Genomic DNA, 14,197 nt, shown 5'->3' on the forward strand with positions numbered 1-14,197 from the left:
TATATATATATATATATATATATACACATACATAAAAGCCAAACTCGACTTAATAGAATCAATGATGGACTGTGTATGCCAAGTGTGTCCCTTGTAGAACTGACTGTAATGGCTGAAACTGAGAAGTTGGGGCAAAAGTATGGAGTGGCTCTAAGGATTGCCAAGGATCCAAGATTTGAACGATTACCATGCACACACAAAGGAACCTATGCAAATGACTTCTTAGTAAAGAGAGTAACTCAGCACAAGTATTACATTGTGGCCACAGTTGACCAGGACCTTAAAGGAAGGATCTGGAAGATCCCTGGAGTGCCCATCATGTACATTTCTAACCATAGGTACAACATTGAGCGGATGCCAGTTGATTATGGAGCCCCTCGGTTCTAATTCTAACACTCTAAAGAGAGTTCCTCTGCCTTCCTTTACCAACTTTTTCTGTTGCCAGTTCATGTAGCAATACGTTATAACATGAATTATTCTCCTTCTTACCCATTTGCTCTGTTATGAGCTGAGTATGGTTAAATACACTCACTTTTGATGTTGTTTTGAAATTGATATTTTGTATCATTTTGAATTTTGTCACATCTTTTTATAAATCAGATGATTGCACACATAAAAAAATTAAAAAGCAATAAAATGGACTTGGATTTATCTTTAGATCACTTAATTTCCATGCTGAGGAGTTCACATTACTGTCACCATAATAGGCACTGTCATCACCGGTGACGCAGTGCACAGACTTCTGCTTGAACCCCACAAATTGAATTCAGAGAACTGGTTGCTGTAGTTGATCAAACAGTGGCTCCCAAAAAGATATGTCCACTTCCTAATCCCTGGAACCTGTAAATGTGACCTTATTTGGAAAAGAGGGTCATCGTAGATGTAATTAAGGATCTTGAGATCATTCTGGGTTACATGGGTCAGCCCAAAAATCCAATTTCAAAGTGTCCTTACACATGAAGACAGGCAAGGATTGGAGTGATGCACCGGCAGGCCAGGACTTCCCGGAGCCACTGGAAGCTGGAAGAAGCAAGATATGATCCTCTCCCTAGAGTCTTTGGGAGGTAGTGTGTCCCTGCTGACAACTTGATTTCTGGCTTCTAGACTCCAGATCTTTGAGAATTTCTCTTGTTTTAAGCCACCAAGTGTGTGGTGATTTATTATGGCAGCTCCAGGAAAGTAATACACACTTGCCAACTACAAGTCCGGGGCTTCCTAAATGAGAGGTGTTGGATGGGGCAAGGGAACTCAGAGTCAGTTCTGAAGAGCACTAGGGAAATGGGTGGAGAGATGGGCGGGCCTCTGAGGTAGGAGGGGCCTCTGAGATTCTGGAGGAAGTGTTTATATATCCTCTGCACTGTGCTTCCATTTAAAAATTTTTTTTTCAACATTTATTTATTTTTGGGACAGAGAGAGTCAGAGCATGAACGGGGGAGGGGCAGAGAGAGAGGGAGACACAGAATCTGAAACAGGCTCCAGGCTCTGAGCCATCAGCCCAGAGCCTGACGCGGGGCTCGAACTCATGGACCACGAGATCGTGACCTGGCTGAAGTCGGACGCTTAACCGACTGCGCCACCCAGGCGCCCCAGTGCTTCCATTTTAAAGGGACTGCTCATTTGCTTGTTTTCTCACTCATGCTTCCAGTCTTCCCTTCCTCCTATGTATGTGGTGAAGGGATGCCCCAAATTTGCCTTTTTCTTCTAACCTGTAGTATAAGAACAATTTGGACCTCAGAGTCAACCATGTTAGCAAACAATATTTCTTAAATTGTTTTTTAACTATTTCTATTGTTAACTCAGCATTCATTTTCCCTTTACCATTCATTCTCACCCATTTGTCATATGACAGGCCAATGTTCTCTTAAGACTGGTAAATTCATTTACGGTGGATCAATCAGTCAAGCTGCACCCAGAAGACCACTCTTCAAAATTACTGGAACATTTGGTATTTCCAATATCAGAGTTTGCTAGCATCTGGAGAAATGCCTACTAATGTTCACACATTTGTGCATTCCTTCATTTGGTCTGTGAAGATGTTTGTTAGGCTTTGTGTGTGCCAGGCACTGTGTTGGGCACAGAATGCTCAGGTTCACAGAGCAGGCATAGTGCTGCCCTTCTGGAGCTGTGGGCACAGTAGCACATCTCGATCTTGACAGAGCAGACTTGGTGTTCTCTGAGATTAATTTGAGATCTAACTTCACTGGTTTTCTCTGGAACCCTTCCCTCTCCCCGCCTGCATCAAAGCAACCTGGACTCCTAAAAGAAAGTTCTAATATCAATGAGGGTGTCCACAGAGCTTCTGGGAATGTCCCCTCCCCACTCACCCTCCACTTCCACAGGCATCTGGAGTACCTCTCCCCACCCCAAGTCAAGAAAGAGCCTGATTCAAAATCCACCAACAGCTGATTTGCACTGGATTTGTCACCCATGTGTAGCAATCTGAAGAGTTAGCCCTCTAAAAGGGTCATTTGAGCTATCATAACATAAAGAACAACTCTGATTTTTGCCCTAAAGTGATAACATTCAGAGTGGGAATTGTACTTACGGAGAGCTTGACTAGCCAGTTCCGCTTGTTTCTCACAAATAGTCTCTGCCTCTTCCCTCTAGCCACAACTTAGGTTTATTGAGATATTGCTCTGACCTGCACTGCTCTAAGCATATTTAGAAGTTATTAACTCATTTGCTCCGCCTAACAACCTGAGATCGGTGCTATCATTCCCATTTTGCAAATGAAGAAACTGAGGTAAAGAGAGGTTAAGTTACTTCCCAGTTTTCAAAGTGGCAGAAAGGGTTTGGTAGTTTGGCTCCAGAGTCCACAGTTTTAAGCACTGTACCAGGCTGCCCTCACAGGGTCAAAGTATCAGGCATTGGTAACCTATGTATGGCTGATGGTTGGTTAGCGAATCAGCAGTTGATCAACAAGAACCCAGGTTCTTTGACTACAGATACTCCTCTCTCTGCCCTGGGTCATATAAAAAAATAATTGTAGAAGAAAGGGAGATTGAAAAATAAAGTGCAAGGCAATGCAGTAAAGCCTCATTTTTCACTGATTTGAAAGACTTCTTGAGCAGACAACACCCTCTCCAAAGTAGCCTTCCATACCCCACAGGGTGAGACCCAGCTGTGCTGACTTCTGCCTCTGAGCTTGCAGTCCTGAAGCATTGCCAGATGCAGTGCAGGAACCCTCAATACAGCAGCTCTTTATAACAGTTTGGGGAGGAAGCGAGCTACCTCGTTCCGTCTATGAACAATCAGAGACACAAGTAACAGGAGAGTTTAACTAGAACCTTTTTGTTCCTCAAAGTCTCAGTATAAAAGTCATGCTTTTAGTTCATTACTGTGACAAGACATGACAGTTAATTCACTGAGATGACTTCTAAACTGTGAAGGTGTGTTAGTAACCAAAATTTGGTTAGGACACATGTGAAATCATGTGGGATTTCTTTGGAGTACACAATGCCTGGATACTGCATTCTTTAACGGAAGCAGGGTGTGGTTTGGGCATACAGGGTGGAGAGTTGTGGGTGCTCAGCAGGTAATTTATTTCCTGGTCATGGGCTCATGAGCACAAGGGTCCAAGGGCAGGCGGATCAAAAGAGAGGAGGACTGTGTGCCCAGGTGCTGTTTCTCTTACCCTAAGGCTGCCCGAGGCAATAGTTTTCATCCGGTAGGACACAGAAATGCTTCCCCTGATATACAGTGCCAGGAATCTAGAGGAAAACATGTCCTGGTTCTGTCTAGAACACTGGTAACAATTCCTGCAGAACGGCTTTCATTTTTTAAAAGAGAGAACTAGATGACTATTGTGTCATTTCCACAGCCAACAGTTTATAGGTCAAGATGATCTGGAGCTAAGAAATGTAATATTCATTATGACACAGCATGACAAAGAGAGTTTTGTTTGGTAAAGAATTTTCCTTTAATCAGAGGCCCAGGAAGGATGAATATAAAAAGGTCTTTAGCATTCCAAGACAAATTAGATGGCCCCCTCGCTGTCTCCCTTTCTAATCTTCCTAATTATTTATTCTGCACCCCTTACCCACCCACGGCCAAGAATGTAAACCACATGAAGGCAGGGATTTTTGTGTTTGCTCCTTGTGGTATCCACTGTGCCTTGCACAAAGCCTGGCACATGGTCCCTCTTCAATACGTAAACAAATGAAGAGTGAGTGAATTGTGATCTGAAGAACAACCCTCCCAAAAGAATTCATTTGTTAAAATAAGCTAGCACATTGCCTATAAAGCAGCTTCCTTCATTAAGGGCAGGCCTGTAGGTTAACTTGCGATAGAGTCTGTGATTCCAGCATCCAGCCTAATGACATGGCTCTTCCACGGACAGTGCTCTCTGCTTCCCTCCACCAGTTGTTCTTCCCTGGCATTTGTTCTGGATCTGTAGTTATAGCTTTTCCTCCCGAGAATCCACCTGAGGAGAGGTTGTGTTTTTCTTACATTCGAAGCTTAGCAAATTGAGTAAAACCCACTTAGGCAAACACCTGACCATCTTTTGAATTGTAAGAGACCTGGAAGCTGAAGACCGAGGTTGCTAATTTGAGGGATGCCTGGCAGCTTGGGCCCAGCTTTGGGCTCAGTGTGGCTTTCCCGGGCAGTCAGGACTGTCTCTGGATTCTGTCCTGGCTCAGCAGAAGTGCAGGGCAATGTCAGAGCGGCAGGGTGAAATGGATCCATGGCGGGCCATCCGTGGTGGGCACCTGGAAAACCCTCCTTACCGTGTCCTGGCCCATCTGGTACTCTAAGATCCTAGGATTGCTCGAAACCTAATAAAAGGTGTCCAGAGGGCCCAGGGTTAACACGGCGTTGTTCCTCAGGTACAAGATTATGGTTTCCAATAAAATGATTTGTGAAGCCTGAGGTGATTTTGTGGGAGAAAAAAAGGAAGATTAAAAAGGCTGTGTCAAAATAGTGTTTTGATTAGACCAGAAGCATAATTCTAGAAAATGGAAAGTAGTAGAAATGTAGCAGAAAATGAGCCTGGGGCCTACCCTCCCGGGATGAACTGAGGTCATAAATCATCCCCTCTGTCCCCAATTTTTCAAGTGTGATGTTTTTTTCTACATTTTGTAGACTTAAATATTCTACATTGTGGAAAAAATAGCTAATGCACAATCCTTTACGTTTAAGCTCATATTATTATATTTGCCATCTTTTTAATTTGGGGAAGATATTTCATCTACCCTGTTTTGGAATATATATGATCTTGTGCTTTACTTTCTTATGAAGGAGGGGAGAGTAAATCAATAAGCTCCTTGGTTTAGGGGGAACTAATTACTAAATTTCCCTCCAGTTCTGCAGGCTGTGACAACAGGCTGTTTCCTTCCTGACAACTGAACTTTGCATCCCAACCTCCATTAGTCTTAATAGAAGCAATGCATTCTCTCCCCCTCGCTGTGATATAAGAATAATTTTTCCTCCGAGTGGAATAATGGTTGTGAAGTCATTTAGGTATTCACAGAAAAAAATAGCCTTTTGCTGTTGTTTTTTATTGATTCCCAGAATGAGGCTAAGAGTAACCCTGCTCCATTTTACCGTAAATACTATTAATCGAGAGAGGAGTTCTAGTGTAGAGAGACGATTGATTTGAATTTAAATGAGTTAATATTCAGAATTTCCATCAAGACTCAGATAAAACAACAAAATCATCCAGTGACTGTGGCTAAATTGTAGAGCTTCTGTTTAGACTGCCTGAACAAAAGCTTGCATTTTCAGTGCACCAGATATGAAAAAAGACCGTAAACAGTCCGCTCCCCAATCCTGTTGTACATGAGATCCCAAAAGTACATGCTTCACCTCCACCATTACTGATTTATTCATTCCTGACCTCATTCCCAAGGCAGCTCACCCATTTCTTCCACCTGTCCAGAACCAATGTCTTCTTTCAAATGAGAATTTTTCACTCCAGAAAAATAGGTTGACTTTTGAATTTGACAAAGTAGAGGTTGGAGTTATGGTGCTGTTTTAAGAGAAGTGGGGAGGCCAGATTCCCAATCTACATAATAATTCAACAGAATTTAAAGCTGTCTTTAGCACTTTGCATTAGAAGCAAGTAATTACCTCCAACTGGAATGAAATGAGGGTCAAGAATGGTTTCAAGCAATCAAGTGGAAGTGTTACTTGCTTTATTGAACATGCTAATACAAAGCTGTATTCAGAAGAGTTAAAGGAGAAAAATTCCTCCAACCCAAATTGCCTTGTGAGCTTTTTTGCAAGAGCGGGCCAGAATGTTGTGTAGCTGATAAAAAGTCTCAGTTGTTTAGTGTTAACACTTTAAATGACTTCACCTAGGAATTTTAGTGATTCTGGACTTATACTTTTGTATCTAATTTTAATGATGCGTTCTCTGTACCTAAGTATAAGTGCACATCCATTCTCTGTACATGTAACTTAACTATGTATCTCAAATGGGTGTGCCTATTTCAAATGGTTAGCTTGGCATCCTACCAGATTATAAAATTAATTTAAGTAGGTGGAAATATTCGCTGAGTCAGTTTCTTCTTGTGTAATACTAGGTTTATAAACATACTTATCCAAACTCAAACACATTTTTTATTTACTCAGGCATCCATGATTCTAATCTGCATGGGCAGCAATTCAAATTCATAACAAGAATTTATTTATTAGCAACAATTTAACTTAGAGAGTAAAAATGCAATCAGATCCAGAATTCATGAATTTGCTTTTTCTTTTTTTTTTTTTTTCATTAGACACTAACCAAAGTCTAGGATGAGTACTTTATACACCTAGGTTGATCATAATATAAATAATTCTGGCTTAAGAATTATGTCTTGTAGCTTTTTAAAAAATATTCTCTATCATATAACAGGAAATAAGTGGATGTTAAACTTGGTTAAATGATTCAAAAAGACAATGTAAGTGAGACAAACTATTCAACACATCATGAAGTGGGCAGTCTCTATTTTCAAGGGTCCAGAGAACTGCAAAATGGGGTGGAAGCAGGAAGCTTTTATAGGATGAAGAATAAAGAACAGGAAGAAGGAAATTTAAGTGGATTAGGAAAAAGAAAGTAAACATAGAGCCCAGAGTTGGCTTGGTGTTTGGGATTGGCTGACTGGATAACCCATGTTCCTGGTCAAGTGCAGCAGCTACAGGGACATGAAAGTTCTCCAGGTCTGTTTGCTGGCATGACATCACCAGGCAGGAGCAGCTCCATCCTGGGCCTAGAAGTTCATTTGGACAGCTCTTTAAATAAGTACATTGATTTTATTTTTTTATTTTTTATTTTATTTATTTTTTTGGTTTATTTTATTTTATTTTTTTAATAAAAAAATTTTTTTAATATTTATTAATTTTTGAGGGGGGGCAGAGAGAGAGAGAAGGAGCTGTCAGCACATAGCTCAACGTGGGGATCGAACTCACAGACCACGAGATCATGACCTGAGCCGAAGGCGCAAGCTTAATCGTCTGAGCCACCCAGGCGCCCCTAAATAAGTAACTTTAAGTGATAGATTGTTAAAATTTAAATTAGATCATGGCTATTAAAAAGTTACAAAACTAGGGGCGCCTGGGTGGTGCAGTCGGTTAAGCGTCCGACTTCAGCCAGGTCACGATCTCGCGGTCCGTGAGTTCGAGCCCCGCGTCGGGCTCTGGGCTGATGGCTCAGAGCCTGGAGCCTGTTTCCGATTCTGTGTCTCCCTCTCTCTCTGCCCCTCCCCCGTTCGTGCTCTGTCTCTCTCTGTCCCCCCCAAAAAATAAATAAACGTTGAAAAAAAAAACATTTAAAAAAAAAAGTTACAAAACTATTGAAGGTTTATAGTTCAAAGCCATCTGAAGTATTTAATTCACCTTAAAAGTTTTATCTTTTATCTTAAAAAGTTTTTTCTAGTACACATTAAAACAAACAAACAAAAGGGAACAGTTAGGTAAAACTAGGACTTTGGAAAAAGTGTTCAAAGCAGAGGAGAAAATTTGGGCATGTGTATAAATTCCCCTCAAATCCCTCTCTATTGCACTGACATTCATATTGTGAAGCAAGATAATTGGAGAGAATCTCTGGAAAAATGCAAAATTGTTAATTCTGCAGAAGTCTCCTGTAACCCTTGCTTGGCCCCCTTTTCATCCCCTGATGAGATGGACTTGATAGATCAGAGGAAAATTTGGGAAAGGGTAACAAATAAACCCTAAGAGTACATTGTTTACACATTAAGGGTTTATCGGCACTCACTCAAAGTCCAAAATGAACCAGATGTCCCTTTCCATCTTGTAACCAGCAAGGTTAAGTGCATCAGAGAAAGAGAGAGCTGAAAGTTGTTCCAAGTGTTTGCAACGGCCAGGTTGAGAAGTGCTTGGTGATACTTTCTCCCACATTTCACTGACCACACTCAGCCACATTATCCCGACCTAATGCAGTGGAGGTGGGGCAATGTGAGGCCAGCAAGAGGACATGAGGTGGGACTTACAGTCTCTGCCACAGGACATTTGCTGACTCCCTTATGCTCATCCTACCTTGGCAGCCAGCTCCCTGTTTTCTCTCCTCTGAACCAACAAACCTCCAAAGAAAGAATATTTCAGGGTGCCTGGATCGCTCAGTCGGGTTAAACATCCATCTCTTGATTTCAACTCAGATCATGATCTCATAGTTCATGAGTTTGAGCCCCAAGTTGGGCTCTGTGCTCTCAGCGGGTTCTCTCTGGGATTGGGATCTCTCTCTCTACCTCTCTCTCTGCCTCTCCCTGACTCATACTCTCAGTCTTTCTCAAAAAAATAAACTTGGAAGGAAAGAAGGAAGGAAGGGAGGAAGGAAAGAAGGAAACTTTCCAATGAGAGAAAGAGAGATTGAATGAGAACACTGGCTCTCGTACCATGCCCAAGAGCATAAAATTCCAGAGTGGTGCCATATTTCAGTGTTATACACTCCAGGTCATCCTGCACATCATTTCTTAAAGACTAAAAAGAAAAGAAGATAGAGCAATCAAAATGAGAATATATGTTTACACTATTGAAATAACAACATAAATAAGAACGTAGCTCTCACTCTGCTTCCCTTCCTCTGGGTAATTACTCCCACTGTAGTGAGTATGATAAAGTGTATGTCTGACTCCCTTATTCCAGAAACACATTAAGAACCTTAAGCTTCCTCAATCTTAAGCCACCTGGTTATCGACCTTATCTTCATTTCTTAAAGGGTACCTACTATTGAGCCATTTCTTATTCTCCCGAATATTCGGTGACGTCGTGGTCATCAGCATGAGTGACACTTTCTGGACTCGTCCAACCAACATTTTGAATGTCTTCCAAGTGCCAGGCCTTGTGTCAGCTTGTTCCTGAGGCTGCACTCCTCTCCAGGACTCATGGTCTAGCAGCTTCTGTCTGAGTCCAGACAGATACGCTATGGGAAACATAACCACTGTTTCTTGTAACCCACACCCTGAGGTGTGCTGCAGGGTCTGTGCTGAGCCATAAAATGGAAGGGTTCTCTGAGGTAAGCAAAGGTTTCCAATGCTTACTTACTGCTCCCAAATAGTCACATCCAGGATGGGATGGCCCATACATTAAAGACAAAATATTTGCTATTCTTATAGAAGTTAAGAATTGGGATTAGTTTTTCCCAAAGCAAACTTCAGCGCTCTCCAGTGTCTCTCAGACTTTATTTGGTGATTAGGGGGCAGGGGGGAGAACAATGTTCTGAACATTGACTGTTTGTGCCTATCTGGGGCTCACTTTTACCATCAGAGATGCTCCTTGCCGGCCATAATGCTGGCCCATAGTGGGTGGGCCTGGAGTGGGGGCAGTAGCTTGAGGAGGTATGCTCCCTAGACTCAGCTCTTCCATTAATTAGCTCTGCGACCTTGGAGGAGTCCTTTGGCCCCTGTGAGCTCCAGTTCCCTCATGTGTAAAATCAAATGCTTGGACTAGACATGGCTCTCCCAGCTGTGACACGCTGTTGTTCTAGCCTTCTGTATTTCTGCCTCTGTAATTGAGGTCAGCAGCCCTGTGTCATATGGGGTCTGCAGGGAGAATGTATTGGAGCAGTGTCACCAGGATGATCACCTCAAAAGGCATTCACCCCACAGTGACTTGCCAAGAGAAAAACCACTGGACACATCACCTCTAGAACTCTTTGGCATTGTTTTTTTTTTTTTTTTTTTTTTTCCCTACAACTTCCAGGTGTTCACTATGGTCACAAACTGAGAAAGGAAATGAATAATCCTTCTCCAGCCAGTAAAGCCAACAGGTAGAAAGGTTGGGTTTCTTTATACCCATGAATATGTCACTAAGATAGCCATGGCAAAGGATGCTTAGCCCATGGCTGACAGAGAGTCAATGGGTTTATAGAGAGAAAGTTATCAAAAGCAAAGAGTTGCCTGTCACTGGGAGCCCAAATCAGCCCAAGCAGACTTAACCATGCAATATTGTGAACTTATAGACCTAGAGTGTCAGAGGATGAGTCTCCCCCCGACATTTACACACATTTTGCAGACAAGAGAACTGAAGCCCAGAGAGGATGACCAGCTCAACGTGATGAACAATAGGCAGAACTGAGATGAAACCTGTTATCTTCTGACTCCTGACTCAGAGGTCCATAGTCTTATACTATCCTGCACTAGAGAATTCATAGACATACTCATGGAAACCTGAATATGTTATCAAGAATAGTAGTGTGATGATAATGCCGATAATGGTCATTGTACATACCACATATTTATACTTTATGCATATCACATGTGTTACATATACACTCATACACACATACCCCATTTATTGAGTAGCCAACGTTAGCCAGGCACTTTGCTAGTCATTTGATATACCTGCTTGTGTATTTTACGATGACTCTATAAGATATAATCCCTTTATTATTATTCCCATTTTATAGGTGAGAAAATTGAGGCTTAGAGAGATGACATGACTCATTCATTTGATGACAAGTAGCCACTCATTTCATTGAACCAATTGTTTTAAGTTCTTACTGTGTACAGGCATTAAACTAGTCACTGTGGTGGAATTTAGAAATAAATTAGGAAAGAGCTCTGCCTTCAAAGAGATGACAGAGATGTCTGACATAAACCATACACTTATATAACAGCGATATAAAGGAGAAATAAGACTGATGTCAGAAGAAAGATCTGACTACATTCCAGGGGAATTCAGAGCAAGGGATGTATTTTTTTCATATTGAATGGATCAAGGGAGGAAAGACAAGAGTCAGGAGGTAGCTGAACTGAGCCTCAAAAGAAGGATAAGTAGCGGGCACTAAAACTGGGGTAGAAAGCCTGATCTCTGACCAGTACATGGCTACAACAAAGGGACAGTGAGTTTAAAACCTTTAGTAAATAAGGACCCAATATGACTAATCTCATGAACCACTTGCTATAAAGAAATCTGGCTTTCTGATTTTGTTATACTGAAAGAAATGGGAAAACCATTAGAAAACTTGTGAAGTTGGTGTCCAAACTAAAAGCAAAGTGGAACCGACCCCAACACCATGAGCATCTCTTCATAGGAGAAGAAACTAGAGCATTTTCCTGTACAGTCCACAGGATTTATAGTTGTAATAGGTCGTTGATTCTGAACCCAGAAATCTGAACACAGTGGGTCAAATCAACCTCCTAGAAAGAGAGGATCCACAGAAGAAAAAAGCCTGATGCAACACAATTAACCTACATCACCACTTTACAGAAGAGCGGTGGTTTGTCCCCCATGGAAGTAGGAACAGAAAGAGAAGATTGGGCTGAAACCAGTGTCGTGCTGGTAAATGTTTAAACACTAGTTCTTTTTTTTTTTTTTTAATGTGCATATATACATGCTTAAGTTTATTACATATTTTATTAATATAAAGGCAGCACACAATTTACCAGTAAAGATAAAATATACCATACTCTGTTGTAAATTCCCTATAGCCGATTCGTTCTCACAGAATGCTTTCATGGATTTTTGCAAAATCCGTGTGTCTGTAGCCAACATCTGCTTGCAGTTAGTCGAGTGAGTGTAGTTCCACCATGAATGGGGTTGATATTTTTGGTTATTTAATGGGTTAAATGAAAGTGAAACAAAAATACCTGTGTTGGAACTTTACTCACTCCTCAATAACACAAGAGACTTCTTGGCTGTATCAAACAGTAATTGCCAAATAATACTAGAAGACTAGTTTTTCAATTTTGTGCTATGCATGATATGAGGGCTATAGACAAAACACATTTTTATCTACAATAGTAACATTTTCTCCATCACTTTGGTAACAATCCACAGAGCAATAAACTAAGTTCTGACTTGTAATATTTGCTTATTTCTGTGATACAAATACTCCCAAATGGCTGGTTTCCAGCTACCAAAGAGATATCACTGAGTGCAGAGTAAGGAAGACAGGCATAAGAGCAGAACTTCTATGATATATACTCTACATAGAAGAACTTTGTCAGGTGTGTGGTTTGCAAGTTTTTCCTCCCAGTCTGTAACTTGTCTTTTCATTCCCTTAAAAGAGTCTTTCACAGCACAAAAATTTTTAATTTTGATGAAACCTAGTTTATCAATATTTTCTTTCATGGATCATGTCTTTAGTATCGTGTCTAAGAACTCCTCACGTAAGTTTAGGTTCTGAAGATTTTTCTCCTATGTTTTCTTATAAAAGTTATAAAGCTTTCCATTTTTTATTTAAATCCATGATCCATTTTGAATTCATTTGTATGTGGTGTGAGGCTTTAAGTCCAGGTTCATTCTGTTGCCTATGGATGTCCAACTGTACCAGCACCATTTGCTTAAAAGATGATCTTTTCTCCATTGAAATTCATTTATTTTCATATAACTTATCTTCTTGTAAGTTTGTTAGTAATGGTTGTGGTTTGACATCCAGCTCACAAAGTCCCTGAGAATTTGATCATGGGTTCTGGAAGCCAGTACGGGCTGGCCCCTGCACACTGTTGATTTAAACCATGTTGCACGGTTTTGATTTGGGGGAAAACAAGCAGTCATGGAGATGATTAGGGATGGTGAGCACGCACAAATACTGCAGTGTAGAACATAAAACATTATAAAAGCGTTAGGGCCCAGAGGTGGCATTAGTACCATCTTGTAGAAAATTAAAACTCAAGTTTGAAACTCACACTCATTAGCTATGGGGAGAGGGAGTAAGAATTGAATGTAATTCCTACTATTCATTTGAAATTGCTTAATTAATAGGTTTCCTTCATACTGATTGCATGGCCAGGCAGCTTGGTAAAGCAGTCATGGCTTCTGTGGTCAAACGAAGCTGGGTTTCAGTCTTGGCTTTGACATTTCCCAGCCTTGAAGAAACACCTCACTGACGTTTAGTCTCCCGTAGTGTTAAAATGGAGAGAAGAATCAAAAGCTGTGTCCATTAACTTATTGAATACTTGATGAACTCCAGGCTATGTAGAAAGGATGAAGGATATGGCAGTGAGCAAAGTCATCATGTTTTTTGCCCTCATAGAACTCAAAGTCCAGTGGGAAGGTAGACAATGGAAAATAAGCACACTAGTAAATAAAATGGTATTACAATTGTGTTAAGTGTCATAAAGAAAAAAAAAAGCAGATGCTATGATTCAAACAGTCAAACAAAAACCCCAACACAGTTCCAGTAACAGAGGTTGCTAAGTGGTAGCTATTTTTTTTTTATTACAGATTTGGGTAAGTTTCAGAGTGGCACGGGCAGAGGTTTGGAGACCTCATTTGAAGGCCTATCAGTCATTTTTGCTGAGTATTGTAATGCCCACTTTGCTTATAAAGCTGAATTGGATGTACTTACAGGCCCACTCCTGCTCTAAGAAACAGTGACCAACAAATGTGTCAAGCAGGGATTTGTTACATAAAGACATAGATAAATTCAATCAATATGGTAGTCATTAGGTCTGATGTTATATATATTTATATTTTTAGTAACATTTTTCTAGCATAGTCCCTAGTCACTGTGCCCTTTTCAAAATGGACTAAATTATGAAAAAGTACTTAGGGAGCTAGAATCTGGAAACCTGGGACAATGAGGTGACTGCTGCAGTGTTTACCGATTTTATTTTCAACTATTATACATGTCGGATTTTGTTCAGAAGTACTTTATTGTTAATCAATGTTTTTTTGTAATGAAGTCCATAAATCCACAGTAAGTAAACATTCAAACTTGTTGATGTCCTTCTGCTTTCCTGCTTGAGTTTATGTGTTTTCATCAGAATTGAAGTCTTTTTTTTTCTTTTTTTTTTTTTTTTTTTTTTTTTTT

At 40.7% G+C, this 14,197-nt stretch overlaps 1 protein-coding gene and 1 pseudogene across 2 annotated transcripts in view; both read left to right on the plus strand.

Annotated features, from left to right (window-relative positions):
- Window positions 1-1,211, plus strand: part of LOC121027341 (rRNA-processing protein FCF1 homolog) — a 1,778-nt pseudogene extending 567 nt beyond the window's left edge.
- Window positions 1-14,197, plus strand: part of ST6GALNAC5 (ST6 N-acetylgalactosaminide alpha-2,6-sialyltransferase 5) — a 177,696-nt gene that overhangs the window by 72,654 nt on the left and 90,845 nt on the right. The window lies entirely within an intron of this gene.

Source organism: Herpailurus yagouaroundi, unplaced genomic scaffold (assembly GCF_014898765.1).
Source record: "Herpailurus yagouaroundi ecotype Mexico unplaced genomic scaffold, PumYag 77, whole genome shotgun sequence".
In the NCBI taxonomy this organism is placed as follows: domain Eukaryota; kingdom Metazoa; phylum Chordata; class Mammalia; order Carnivora; family Felidae; genus Herpailurus; species Herpailurus yagouaroundi.